Source organism: Schistocerca nitens, chromosome 1 (genome assembly GCF_023898315.1).
Source record: "Schistocerca nitens isolate TAMUIC-IGC-003100 chromosome 1, iqSchNite1.1, whole genome shotgun sequence".
In the NCBI taxonomy this organism is placed as follows: domain Eukaryota; kingdom Metazoa; phylum Arthropoda; class Insecta; order Orthoptera; family Acrididae; genus Schistocerca; species Schistocerca nitens.
This window is the reverse complement of record NC_064614.1, coordinates 911,894,375-911,907,945: the sequence shown is the minus strand read 5'-3', so window position 1 is coordinate 911,907,945 and position 13,571 is coordinate 911,894,375. Positions and strand designations below refer to the sequence as shown.

The following is a 13,571-nucleotide window of genomic DNA, read 5'->3' as shown; positions in this document are numbered from 1 at the left end:
GTAAATGATATTGATGATAAGGTTTATATATATCGACGTATTGAAGAGGTATTAGTGAATTATGGAGATTATGCTGACGATTATTGGAGTTTTGGTGGATAAGAGGTAAAGTAAGTGAGGAGCATATTTTTTTTGTTGGTCCATATGGAACAAGGAGGATGAAGATGGCAGACTAGCACACTCAAGTAGAAGGAAGATTGTCTACACACACACTTTGTCAAATCACAAAGCAGTATATACTTTTTTTTGAGAGAGGAAGCATTTGCATATCTTGGTACACTGACAGTTGTTCAGCAACCGTACATTTTGATCTGGCTTGGCAAACATTGGTCTTGACATGATGACTATGACGTTGACTTAACTATTATTGACTGTTATACATTGCTGCCACTACTACTTGGTACACATGATGAACATCAAATCTTGGACAGAGTTACATTTACACAGTTAACACTATTCAATTACACAGTAGTACTTAATGTGGATGAAAGATGAGTGAGTGTGTTTCGTGTGTTTTCCTTTCCTAATCCTACCCACCTATCTCCTAAATATTATTTTATTTGTTGGTAGTGGCTTGCACTGACACCCATAAATGTTATAGGTTTACTGGTATTTGTGTATTGTAATAGTTAATAGGACAATTATCTGATATCATTTGTGTGTTTGTTATGATTTGTATGTTTAGTGTAAAAGCATTGTATGTGTATTCAAACTATTGTTCATGCCTGAACTGTCTGATTAGTGATGGTGCTGCACTTTTCAACATGATGTGTGACATTTAGTCATGTTTAATTTCTGCTGATGAACTGTGTGATCAGTGATTGTAAAAATTATGGACTGTTACTTGTACCTTTTCTACATGATTGGTGCCACTAGGACATGTTTAATTTCTGCTTATAAACTCTGATGAACAGTGTGATCAGTGATAGTGAATTTTATGGAACTGCTTCTGCTGAGAAATGTGACTTGTTGCTGTGTGTACCTGCTCAACATTGCTGGGTACCACTGATGGACTGCTTCTACTGAAATGGTGTTACTTGTTGATGTCTGCACCTGCTCAACATTGCTGGGTGCCACTGATGGACTGCTTCTACTGAAAAGATGTCACCTGTTGCTGTGTGCATCTGCTCAACATTGCTGGTGCCACTAATGGAACTGCTTATACTGAAATGGTGTTACTTGTTGATGTCTGCACCTGCTCAACATTGCTGGGTGCCACTGATGGATTGCTTCTACTGAAAAGATGTCACCTGTTGATGTCTGCACCTGCTCAACATTGCTGGTGCCACTAATGGAACTGCTTATACTGAAATGGTGTTACTTGTTGGTGTCTGCACCTATTCAACATTACTGGGTGCCACTGATGGACTGTTTCTACTAAAAAAATGTCATTTGTTGGTTTTGCACCTGTTGACCATTGCTGGGTGCTACTGCTGGAACTGTCAACTGCTTATTCTTGAGCTATGGAAAGCGTTTATGTGAATATTTGTATAAACTGATTTTTTGTGTATTACTGGTTGTGAAAAGTTATGAGACTCTTACCTGCACATATTCGTCATTGCTGATGCTATTGATTGAATTGTTTAACCACATAATACTTGTGTAAACTATTATGTAAAGTCACATGTATGAAAGAATTTGTATTGCTTACTGTATTCTATATAATAGGTTATTGAAAGGTCAGTGCAAAGCCAAAATTTTATCTACTTATATGATATTTACGTATTAATATTATCTTTTATTTTTGTCTGTATTTTTTTGACGAATTTGGTGGTATTTTCACCACCAATGCTGGCAAAAATACCATCAAATTCTAGCCGTGGAGGAAGGGCATATGAAAGGTGGCTACACTGAGCCACAGCGCCAGAGATCGCTAGAGAGCATTGTTCCGCCGCCTCCACTGGCAGTGATTATTGAGATGTCGTGTGGGCAGTGCTTGTCCAGGACTCGTAGTAGTCAGTTCGTGTTCAGATGTGCTAGTAGGGAGTGCTTGCTGAGATGTGATACTGAAAAGTTCTTGTTGAGATGTGGTAATAGCGAGTCGGTGTGGAGATATATTGTAATGATTAGAGTGATTTTGGTCAATATATGAAGGTAACGAAACTTGATTTATTTTTCATTATTTCCATGTTTTAAATAATGCGTCATTACAGGTTCAGTCAACAAAGCATCTGGCTTGTGTTCTTGGATTAGAGTGTAATTCTGGTTCTCTTGAGTAATTATGGTATTTTTATTTTCTTTAATTAATTCAGTATAAATGATATTTAAAATTTCTTGTGTTGTTGAAGAAGAACCGTGCCAGATGCGTACGTTGAGTTATACTTCCACACGCAGAACAGTTACACTTGTGCTTTGGTTTCGTAGGTTTTATAGTTGCTGGGGACTTAATTAATTAATTGTGTTAATGAAAATTTCCATTTCATTCTTTGTTATTGTTCTATGCAGTCAGATAGCGTAATAATACTAGTCAGGGCCAACCGTTACGAGACTTCGTAATCGGACAAACAGCTACTAAAAACAAAAAATTAAACTTATTTTCATTATATATTAATTAAGCCCCCATGCAATCTCTAGCCACAACCATTATCCTAACCTGAACTTGCCATTTTTTGCAAAACAATTCCCTCGACAACTTTACGGGACCTGTGTTTATCCAGTCCGAGACCATATTTTTGTCTACACCCTATCTTTGCAGGCGTTTTTCATCACAGTACACGTTCCGTTTTCTTCAGTTAAAACATTGTCAGAGGTTGAGTCTTATCGACTGTTTCTTGCTTGCAAAGTGGATGTCATGTCCGCATCCACAATGCACTAGAATTTCCTCTTTTGGGAATAATGTTCAAAATGTTCAAATGTGTGAAATCTTATGGGACTTAACTGCTAAGATCATCAGTCCCTAAGCTTATACACTACTTAACCTAAATTATCCTAAGGACGAACACACACACCCATGCCCTCCGCCGGGACCAGCCGCACAGTCCGTGACTGCAGCGCCCCAGACCGCTCGCCTAATCCCGCGCGGCTGGGAATGATGCTCTGAATGAAAAGTAAAAGAAAATATGTGACCGTGGACGGCGAACGACCAAATATAACAAGGCTGACAATGAGGTCTACTACTACGGCCGTATTTTTGAAATGGCCAATGATACAGACCACTAACAGTTGCTAGGGTGCTCCGCGTGTCGTCCTTCGTAGTCTTTCTTCTGAGCTGCCTACTTTATGCGGGGTGAACTCGAACTTAGCCGACAAAATTTCGGAATCTATTCAGAGATATTGCCTGAGTATTTTGGTTTATGAGACGCTTAGTGTCTCGTAGCACATTACAGAATAATAACGTAATAATAATGTAATTATGATATATTCCGAATTTTTTATTCCAGTTACATTTGTTTCTGTGAAAATACGAGGGGTGTTCAATAAGTAATGCAACACATTTTTTTCTGAAAGCAGGTTGGTTTTCTACAGGTTTCGAATACACAATTTGTTCCCCACTCTTTTGGCTATAAAACACTGTTTTTCGATATGATGTCCTTTCTATGCCACGGCCTTACGCCGCTTTACTGGAAGGGCCTGTATGTCTGCATGGTACCACTCTACTAGCCGACATCGGAGCCATCGTCTAACTGCATCAATAACCACCCCATCGTCCACGTACTGTTCCCCGTACAGTGCATCCTTCTTTGGGCCAAACAGGTGGAAGTCGGAAGGTGCGAGATCCGGGCTGTCGGGTGGTTGAGGAAGAACAGTGAAATGCAGTTTTGTGAGCTGCTCTCAGGTGGGCAGACTTCTATGAGGCCTTGCGTTGTCACGAAGAAGGAGTTCTTTTGCATTTTTGTGGTGACGAAGTCGCTGAAGTCGTTTCTTCAGTTTCCTGAGGGTAGCACAATATACTTCAGAGTTGATTGTTCCGCCATGATGGAGAACATCAAACAGAATAACCCCTTCAGAATCCCAGAAGACCATGGGTTTGATTTTACCGCCTGAGGGCGCAGCTTTAACTTTTTGCTCCGTGGAGAGGTGGTGTGGATTGCCGTTTTGCTTCCGGTTTGACGTGATGAATCCATGTCTCATCACCTGAGACGATGTTCGATAAAAAATTGCCACCATATGCCTCATAACGTGGAAGCAGTTCTGCACTGATGATCTTCCGTTGATCTTTATGTTCTACTGTTAGGCGGCGAGTAACCCAACTGGTGGACGAGTGTGTCAGCATTACCAAAAGAGACGTCCAGTTGTACAGGGAGATGTCTAATTGTGATCCCTCGAACACCTCGAGTGAGAGCGCCTCTCTGTTTGAAACGGACCTTAGTTACAGACGCTATTTTGAAGGGTACGTATAGCGTCGCCACCTATCAGAAATTCGTGAGTGTAAAGGGACTGAAGCGGGAATATTTCACGATGTCCCACAACAACATTCTGCATATTTTCAACCGAAACTGGCTAAGAAAGAAAATACGTTGCATTACTTATTGAAAGCCCCTCGTACCTTAACAACAGTAGAAGGGTGTATAACATGCAGTCAGAAAAATGCACAACACAAAACACAGAGTAATACAACAACCGCAGATTAATCTTTTGTTACTACTGGTGCCATGAGGAAACCCGTGCAACATACAGTCTACCAGGTCAGGAGTTCTCAGACGGCCAGTATCTTCCATCCGAACACTGCAGAATCTAGTTCTCATAGGCGCCCATGTACAGATGTGGAAGTACTGTTACGCGGATGCCGGCGCTGTGAAATCATCGGCAGCATGACGTCGTTGTCCCGTTCTTCCAACAACTTAAGTGAAACCATAGACGACGTGAAAAAAAAAAAAAAGTTCAAATGGCTCTGAGCACTATGGGACGTAACATCTGAGGTTATCAGTTCCCTAGAACTTAGAAATGCTTAAACCTAGCCGGCCGATGTGGCCGTGCGGTTAAAGGCGCTGCAGTCTGGAACCGCAAGACCGCTACGGTCGCAGGTTCGAATCCTGCCTCGGGCATGGATGTTTGTGATGTCCTTAGGTTAGTTAGGTTTAAGTAGTTCTAAGTTCTAGGGGACTAATGACCTCAGCAGTTGAGTCCCATAGTGCTCAGAGCCATTTGAACCATTTTTGCTTAAACCTAACTAACCTAAGGACTTCACACACACCCTTGCTCGAGGCAGGATTCGAACCTGCGATCGTAGCGGTCGCGTGGTTCCAGACTGTAGCGCCTAGAACTGCTCGGTTATTCTGGCCGGCACGATGTGCACATCGGACAGATCTTCGTCAGTAACCCTATTGATCCCGATGTGTAACACAAGTGACTTATGGTTGACACTGCCAAGGAAACAAACCCAAGACAGAACTGAGGACTACTGAACACATTCTAGAGGGCAAAGATTAAAGTTGGTGCTACTGTTGTCGACAGCAAGTACCGTGAGTCAGTGGAACAACTTTGTTTTCAAACAAGACACTCAGTCGACATTTCCAGAGTTGGGCATAAGTTTCCTGTTCAGTACAGATAAATGAGAAATCAAACGAAAAATCATCACTCCGTAACAAGGTAATGGAGACCACGGGTCTCTTATACCAAAATACTCAGAAAATGGTCGCAAGGAATTTCAGATCTAACGCAAGTGTAACTATTCAGTTACTAACACTGCATAAAAGAGTGACCCGAAGTCAGACTTGCTATAATAGACCATCGGAACCTTTCTGTTTAAAAGCTATGCAGTCGAGAATCGGCACGCCAATCTGGAAGAATTCCCGTGAGCATATAGACAATCATCCCACCAACAGGTGAAGATATCCATTTGGTAAATACATTACGTTATCAAAAGTATCAGGACACCCCCAAAAAACATACGTTTTTCATATTAGGTGCATTGTGCTGCCACCTACCAGCAGGTACTCCATATCAGTGACCTCTGCAGTCATTAGACATCCTGAGAGAGCGCAATAGGGCACTCCGCGGAACTGACAGACCTCGAACGTGGTCAGGTGATTGGGTGTCACTTGTGTCATATGTCTGTACGCGAGATTTCCACACTCCTAAACATCCCTAGGTCCACTGTTTTCGATGTGATAGTGAAGTGGAAACGTGACGGCACACGTACAGCACGAAATCGTACAGGCCGAATTCGGCTGTTGACTGACAGAGACCGTCGACAGTTGAAGAGGGTCGTAATGTGTAGTAGGCAGACATCTATCCAGAGCATCACACAGGAATTCAAAACTGCATCAGGATCCACTGCAAGTACTACGGTAGTTAGTCAGGAGGTGAGAAAACTTGGATTTCATGATAGAGCGGATGCTCATAAGCCGGTAAATGCGGAACGACGCCTCGCGCGGTTTAAGGAGCATAAACATTGGACGATTGAACAGTGAAAAAAGTTTTGTGGAGTGACTTGAAACGGTACACAATGTGGCTATCCGATGGCAGGGTGTGGTTATGGCAAATGCACGGTGAACATCATATAGTAGCTTATTTAGTGCCAGCAGTAAAATTCCGAAGCGGTGGTGTCGTGGTGTGGTCGTGTTTTTCAAGGAGGGGCTTGCACCCCTTGTTGTTTTGCGTGGAACTATCACATCACGGGCCTACATTGATGTTTTAAGCTCGTTCTTGATTCCCACTGTTGATGAGCAATTTGGGGATGGCGATTGCAACTTTCAACACGATCGAGCACGTGTTCATAATGCACGGCCTATGGCGGCACGGTTACACGACAATAACATCCCTGTAATGGACTGGCCTGCACATGGTCCTGACCAGAATCCCATAGAACACCTCTGGGATGTTTTGGAACGCCGACTTCGTGCCAGGCCTCACCGACCGACGGCGATACCTCTCCTCAGAGCAGCACTCCGTGAAGAATGAGCTGCAATTCCCCAAGAAACCCTCCATTAGGTATGGCTGCGAGAGTGGAAGCTGTCATCAAGGCAAAGGTTGGGCCAACATCATATTGAATGGCAGCATTACCGATGGAGGGCACCACGAACTTGTAAATCATTTTCAGCTAGGTGTCCGGATACTTTTGATCACACAGTGTACCATGACCCGCTGTGAAGAATAGCTGCCTGCTTCACGTCCTTGTCCAAATGGAATCGTCGCCTCTACAAGGCCGTTCTTAAGACCCAAATGCACGCTAATCACATGGAGATTGATCAGGATTACAGGAAAAGTGCTTGAGTATGTCCCACTTGAGTTGACGCAACTTCTGCGTTACGATATTTGCGTTATGATGAAGCAACAGCATCCTCTATCATACGGAACTTATCACACCATTTCACAGACATGCTGGCCTGTACTCATTCTTCATTCTCCGGTGGATGTGTAACTGTGTTTGTCCTTCGGCAGATAAGAAAAGAATAAAAGCACATTGGTTCAGTTTGGACGCATTTGGTAAAGACGTCGCCACAGTTCACCATTGCACATTTACCGCACGCGCGTCAGAAGGACGCAAATGCCACATCAATTCCTTGCCTATACGTCTGTGCCTGTATACCGCCATCTAAATCAAGCTACAGTGCACATAGACTGCAGCAACACCCTCAAATGAAAACTTTTTGATCGTCCACAATACATCCTGAAGCGACCAAAAGCACTAACGAAATCAGTAAACTAGGACACATCCCCGCAGGAGAATAACGTCATCAGCGTGCTCGACAGCTACATGTACCCTGAATCTTTAGCTCAGTCCTCAGTTGTAACTCAGCGTTGCAGCTAACTAATATCGAGGTACGCTCCATCCATGGTCTATGACCTACAGTGCCACCGCCAACTACACTCCTGGAAATTGAAATAAGAACACCGTGAATTCATTGTCCCAGGAAGGGGAAACTTTATTGACACATTCCTGGGGTCAGATACATCACATGATCACACTGACAGAACCACAGGCATATAGACACAGGCAACAGAGCATGCACAATGTCGGCACTAGTACAGTGTATATCCACCTTTCGCAGCAATGCAGACTGCTATTCTCCCATGGAGACGATCGTAGAGATGCTGGATGTAGTCCTGTGGAACGGCTTGCCATGCCATTTCCACCTGGCGCCTCAGTTGGACCAGCGTTCGTGCTGGACGTGCAGACCGCGTGAGACGACGCTTCATCCAGTCCCAAACATGCTCAATGGGGGACAGATCCGGAGATCTTGCTGGCCAGGGTAGTTGACTTACACCTTCTAGAGCACGTTGGGTGGCACGGGATACATGCGGACGTGCATTGTCCTGTTGGAACAGCAAGTTCCCTTGCCGGTCTAGGAATGGTAGAACGATGGGTTCGTTGACGGTTTGGATATACCGTGCACTATTCAGTGTCCCCTCGACGATCACCAGTGGTGTACGGCCAGTGTAGGAGATCGCTCCCCACACCATGATGCCGGGTGTTGGCCCTGTGTGCCTCGGTCGTATGCAGTCCTGATTGTGGCGCTCACCTGCACGGCGCCAAACACGCATACGACCATCATTGGCACCAAGGCAGAAGCGACTCTCATCGCTGAAGACGACACGTCTCCATTCGTCCCTCCATTCACGCCTGTCGCGACACCACTGGAGGCGGGCTGCACGATGTTGGGGCGTGAGCGGAAGACGGCCTAACGGTGTGCGGGACCGTAGCCCAGCTTCATGGAGACGGTTGCGAATGGTCCTCGCCGATACCCCAGGAGCAACAGTGTCCCTAATTTGCTGGGAAGTGGCGGTGCGGTCCCCTACGGCACTGCGTAGGATCCTACGGTCTTGGCGTGCATCCGTGCGTCGCTGCGGTCCGGTCCCAGGTCGACGGGCACGTGCACCTTCCGCCGACCACTGGCGACAACATCGATGTACTTTGGAGACCTCACGCCCCACGTGTTGAGCAATTCGGCGGTACGTCCACCCGGCCTCCCGCATGCCCACTATACGCCCTCGCTCAAAGTCCGTCAACTGCACATACGGTTCACGTCCACGCTGTCGCGGCATGCTACCAGTGTTAAAGACTGCGATGGAGCTCCGTATGCCACGGCAAACTGGCTGACACTGACGGCGGCGGTGCACAAATGCTGCGCAGCTAGCGCCATTCGACGGCCAACACCGCGGTTCCTGGTGTGTCCGCTGTGCCGTGCGTGTGATCATTGCTTGTACAGCCCTCTCGCAGTGTCCGGAGCAAGTATGGTGGGTCTGACACACCGGTGTCAATGTGTTCTTTTTTTCATTTCCAGGAGTGTAGATCTGATGGACATTGCAGGCAAGAGCTGCTTCTGTGTCGGCCTCGCCATCGCTGACGGGCGCCTTTCAACAACAGCCCACTGCAGACTTCACTGATTGTCCTTGGTGAGCTGATCAGGCACCGTTGTTCTGGGGGAGCGCTGTAATTGCTGCCCACCAACTCACAGCTCCAAGCGTATCTCAGCGTCTCTTGCAGAGAGGCCGTGACATAACCCTCAACGGCATCAATCACAAGGCCCTGGTGACCTGTTGCCTACGCTGTTGGCTGCCGAGGCAGCGCGGCTACACCGCCCGTGCTGCGGCTAGCTGTCCGCGCTGAATTCGCACACCCTGGCCGCAGCAGGCGAGACTGCCAGACGCCCTGGCGTCAGCGTACACCAGCGTAGGCAGCACCCCTCCGCCCGCTGCACAGCTGGCAGCTGCGAAAGAAGACACACCTCTGATCAATAAATGTGAATTCTGATCACAGTGTCTCATTAGCACCTTAGGGCACTCGGCAGATCCTCTGCACCGCATTCCGCACGTCGCTGCCCTGATTACTGTAGAGACCACAGCCCCTGCCGATTATAATCTGACCATGCCCCTATACAGTGTCACGATCAGCACTCAATGGCAGTTGAAGTTACTCTTGCCCGCAGTATTTTCCCTTCAACTTTGTGTTGGGTGAACATCTTTTCCAGTATTTACTCTCCTATCTTCGAACTACGTCATCAAAGAATAGTAGGATTCCCTGGAAACAAATACTGAGAAGCAGCAGAAATGAGAATAGCGGGAAACTTAACATCAGGATTGATGGTCACGAAGTAGAAGAAGTTAATGTGACGGTACCTATCAGCTAAGCCCTTTCTACACGATGAATGGAACTGTTGAAGAAAGATTATAGTCTACTGAAGCGCTCCAAGCATACTAGGCCCCAACTGTAAACTTGTACAAGATCTTGTCGCAGTGTGTTTAAAATAAACGTAAACACAGCGTACCGCCTTAGCGTAACAGTGCCAAAGTCGTGATTTCACATCAGTGTATCGTTATTATTTATTAAATTTACAAAGATTTAAAAATTTCTGTGAAAACATTTACGAAAAGTGCACTACATCCACTTGCTCAGGAAGTTCCTTGCGATAACGAAACGACCATAAACAGAAACAAAACTCAGCATATGGTAAAAAAGGAAAGCAATATGGCAGACTTAGCACTCAGCTGAGACGTAACCACAGCAGACAGCTTTAAGCTCGCGCACGCGCAGTGAAGCCACTAGTACCTAATTTAGAATTCCATTGTCCCTAGAATCATCGCGCGTCGCTACTAACGCGATCATTATAATGAGCCCGTTCACACGATAGATGGGCTCCATTCACGTAACTGGTAGTCAATCGATTACAGGATCGTTCATCGTGTAAAACTGACATTACTGCTGCCGAGTGTAATCGCTCTTCCAAACAGCAGTCCATGCAGGCAAACCAGTTGCGTCTTTACTTGCGGTCACCCGTACTTAGTTACTTGGGCTATGCACTGCTCTGTTTAAGAAGAATAATTTGATGTCATACAGTCGAGCCGCGCACGTCTGCTTTCATGCCCCGCAGCTAATTCGCTGCAAATGACGACCTGCAGCTGTGATCCTGCAGTCAAATAGTCCATGCATTGGCTAGAACTGAGAGTTAATGAAATACACATAAATATAAAATAAAAGATAAACAAATAATTTAGTAAAAAGTGTTCTATTCTAATGCCTGTAATTGATGAATACGACAGAGTATTCTTGAATAAAATTTATTCTAGAAAGGACATCTTAAATAAACCGGAAGTGGCCCTATGACGTCCAGTTAGAGTACAAATGAAAACACCCATATCAGATGTAGTTAAGTTCCAGTATGATGATGATGTTTGGTTTGTGGGGCACTCAACTGCGCGGTTATCAGCGCCCGTACAAATTCCCAACCTTTTCTCAGTCCAGTCTCGCCACTTTCATGAATGATGATGAAATGATGAGGACAACACAAACAAGCAGTCATCTCAAGGCAGGTGGAAATCTCTGACCCCGCCGGGAATCGAACCCCGGACCACATGTTCCTTTTTTTTTTTTTAATTTTTAGTTGAACTCATTTTGTTCTATGTTGTTCGTTGAATTTGTTCGGGGCGGACGTCAGATGACACCCGTTCAAGTTCTTCGTTAATCCGTTCACTCAGTTCTTTTTTTACAGAGGATTCCAGTATGAGAATTACGAGAATAATAGCAATTTTACAAAATTAAGTTGTTATCAAAGTTACGCGGAAACTAAGCCCATTTCGTGATCACAATACAGCAATATTTATCACCTCAAACACAGTTCAGAGTTCAAAATGGTGACTCACAAATTAACACTGGCAAGAAAATGAATAGTAATTCATACTCTATCTGCCTTTAGTTCCGTGATACGGACGGAAGAAGTCAGAGTCCTACTCTGGAGCACATTCAGACTTCTCTAAACATGAAGTCCCTTCAGAAGTACGACGGCAGCCATTCGCCACGCAGAATCGAACACTTCCACGAATCACGCATGTTGTATAGGCAGGTCTGGCTCCCTCCGGCATTCGACACAAGGTGTCCTCAAAAGCTAAAGGCTCATAGCGGCCGTTTACCGCCCAGAATCTATCAGCCACACGACCGATAGAAGCAGTATATCACAGGGAGGTCTGCCTTCTCCAAGAATTAACGTAAAAGCCTCCAGAATCGCTCTGTTGAGTGCGTCGTACAAGAAGTGCCAGTCCTCAATTGTGCTTGCATAAGCTATCGCCAGTACACCGGTTGGCAAAGACGTAGCGCAAATATCGATAGTAGGTGCTGGATAAAGCGCACCTATCACGAGAGAGGCCAGAGACACACTGACAAACAACAATCCACCAACGCCCTCTCCACAGCATGTATTTAAGCAGCTTCCACTGACCGGATGGCTTCTCTCAATCATCCAGTTTGGCGTCTGTCACTGCAATCGCAGAGTGGGTAACAGGTTACGACAGTACATAGCGTCCAGATTAGAGACTAGCAGTGAGGCTCAAGTTTGTAATAGCAAAATTACCGATATTGTTTGCAAGAGGACTACTGCTGATGAGCTTGTACCGCAACCCATGGACTCTCATCCTCTCCCTTGCTTCCTCTAGAGTGGCAATGAGGATACAACACCACTTGACTCCAGCACTGTTCCGCCGCTTTCCAACTCTCATTGGCTTAAGGCCGTCACCACCAGATATACATATTTATCAGGGTCTACATGCGTGATTTAATTCATCTTGACCACTTCCCGGACTAATCTATTACAGCAATTTTTAAATAAATAAATGTTTTAAACATTCTGTCATACTCAGATAAAACTAAACTTCTTCCGAACAGGCCTAGGATGCCCCAGCGGTACCGACCGGCCACCATATCATCCTCAGCCCACAGGCGTCATTGGATGCTGATGTTCAAAAACGGCTCAAATGGCTCTGAGCACTATGGGACTTAACTTCTTTGGTGATCAGTCCCCTAGAACTTAGAACTACTTAAACCTAACTAACCGAAGGACATCACACACATCCATCCCCGAGGCAGGATTCGAACCTGCGACCGTAGCGGTCGCGCGGTGCCAGACTGTAGCGCCCAGAACTGCATGGCCACCGCGGCCGGCTGATGCGGATGTGGAGGGGCTTGTGGTCAGCACACCGCTCTCCCGGCCGTATGTCAGTTTACGAGACCGGAGCCGCTACTTCTTAATCAAGTAGCTCCTCAGTTTGCCTCACAAAGGCTGAGTGGACCCCGCTTGCCAACAGCGCTCGGCAAACCGGATAGTCACCCGTCCAAGTGCTAACCCAGCCCGAGAGCGCTTAACTTCGGTGATCTGACGGGAACCGGTGTTACCACTGCGGCAAGGCCGTTGGCTCATACTCTGATAATTCACAATAATCATAAATAAAGGTTTGTCCATAGATAAGTAAGCCAGTATTCTTGCTCAAGTGCGTATTGTAATTAAGTATTGTTTAAAACGACTATTCATGCCAGCTTGACAGAAGCGTCTTTTGGCACTCGTTACTATAGTGGTGACAGCCAGCACAAGCAATTGACCAATTTTAAGATACCATGGTTTTTAACAGCACCTGCAATCAACATTTAAATGAAGTTACTGGTAAAATATTAGACTGTTTATTAAATAAATACACAAGAATCACAAAATAGGAGATACTGGTGCCGTTTCCATTTGCTGTGTATATGTAGACACTACGATGTTCTTGCGAACGTTTGAATAATATAAAGATATGAAAGACGACGTAAATCAATAAATAAAATAGATACAGATAAGTAGCTTTCAGGGATGATAGCTGTAGTGCCATGTTATCATCTGAGGTTGAACTCAGACGAAACGATTAAAAATTGTCAATTCAGATGT

The 13,571-nt window shown here is 45.3% G+C and overlaps 1 pseudogene; it reads right to left on the bottom strand.

The window, feature by feature from the left end:
* Window positions 1-12,948: 12,948 nt before the first annotated feature.
* On the bottom strand, window positions 12,949-13,066 carry LOC126212972 (5S ribosomal RNA; annotated as a pseudogene).
* Between the last annotated feature and the right edge of the window lie 505 nt (window positions 13,067-13,571).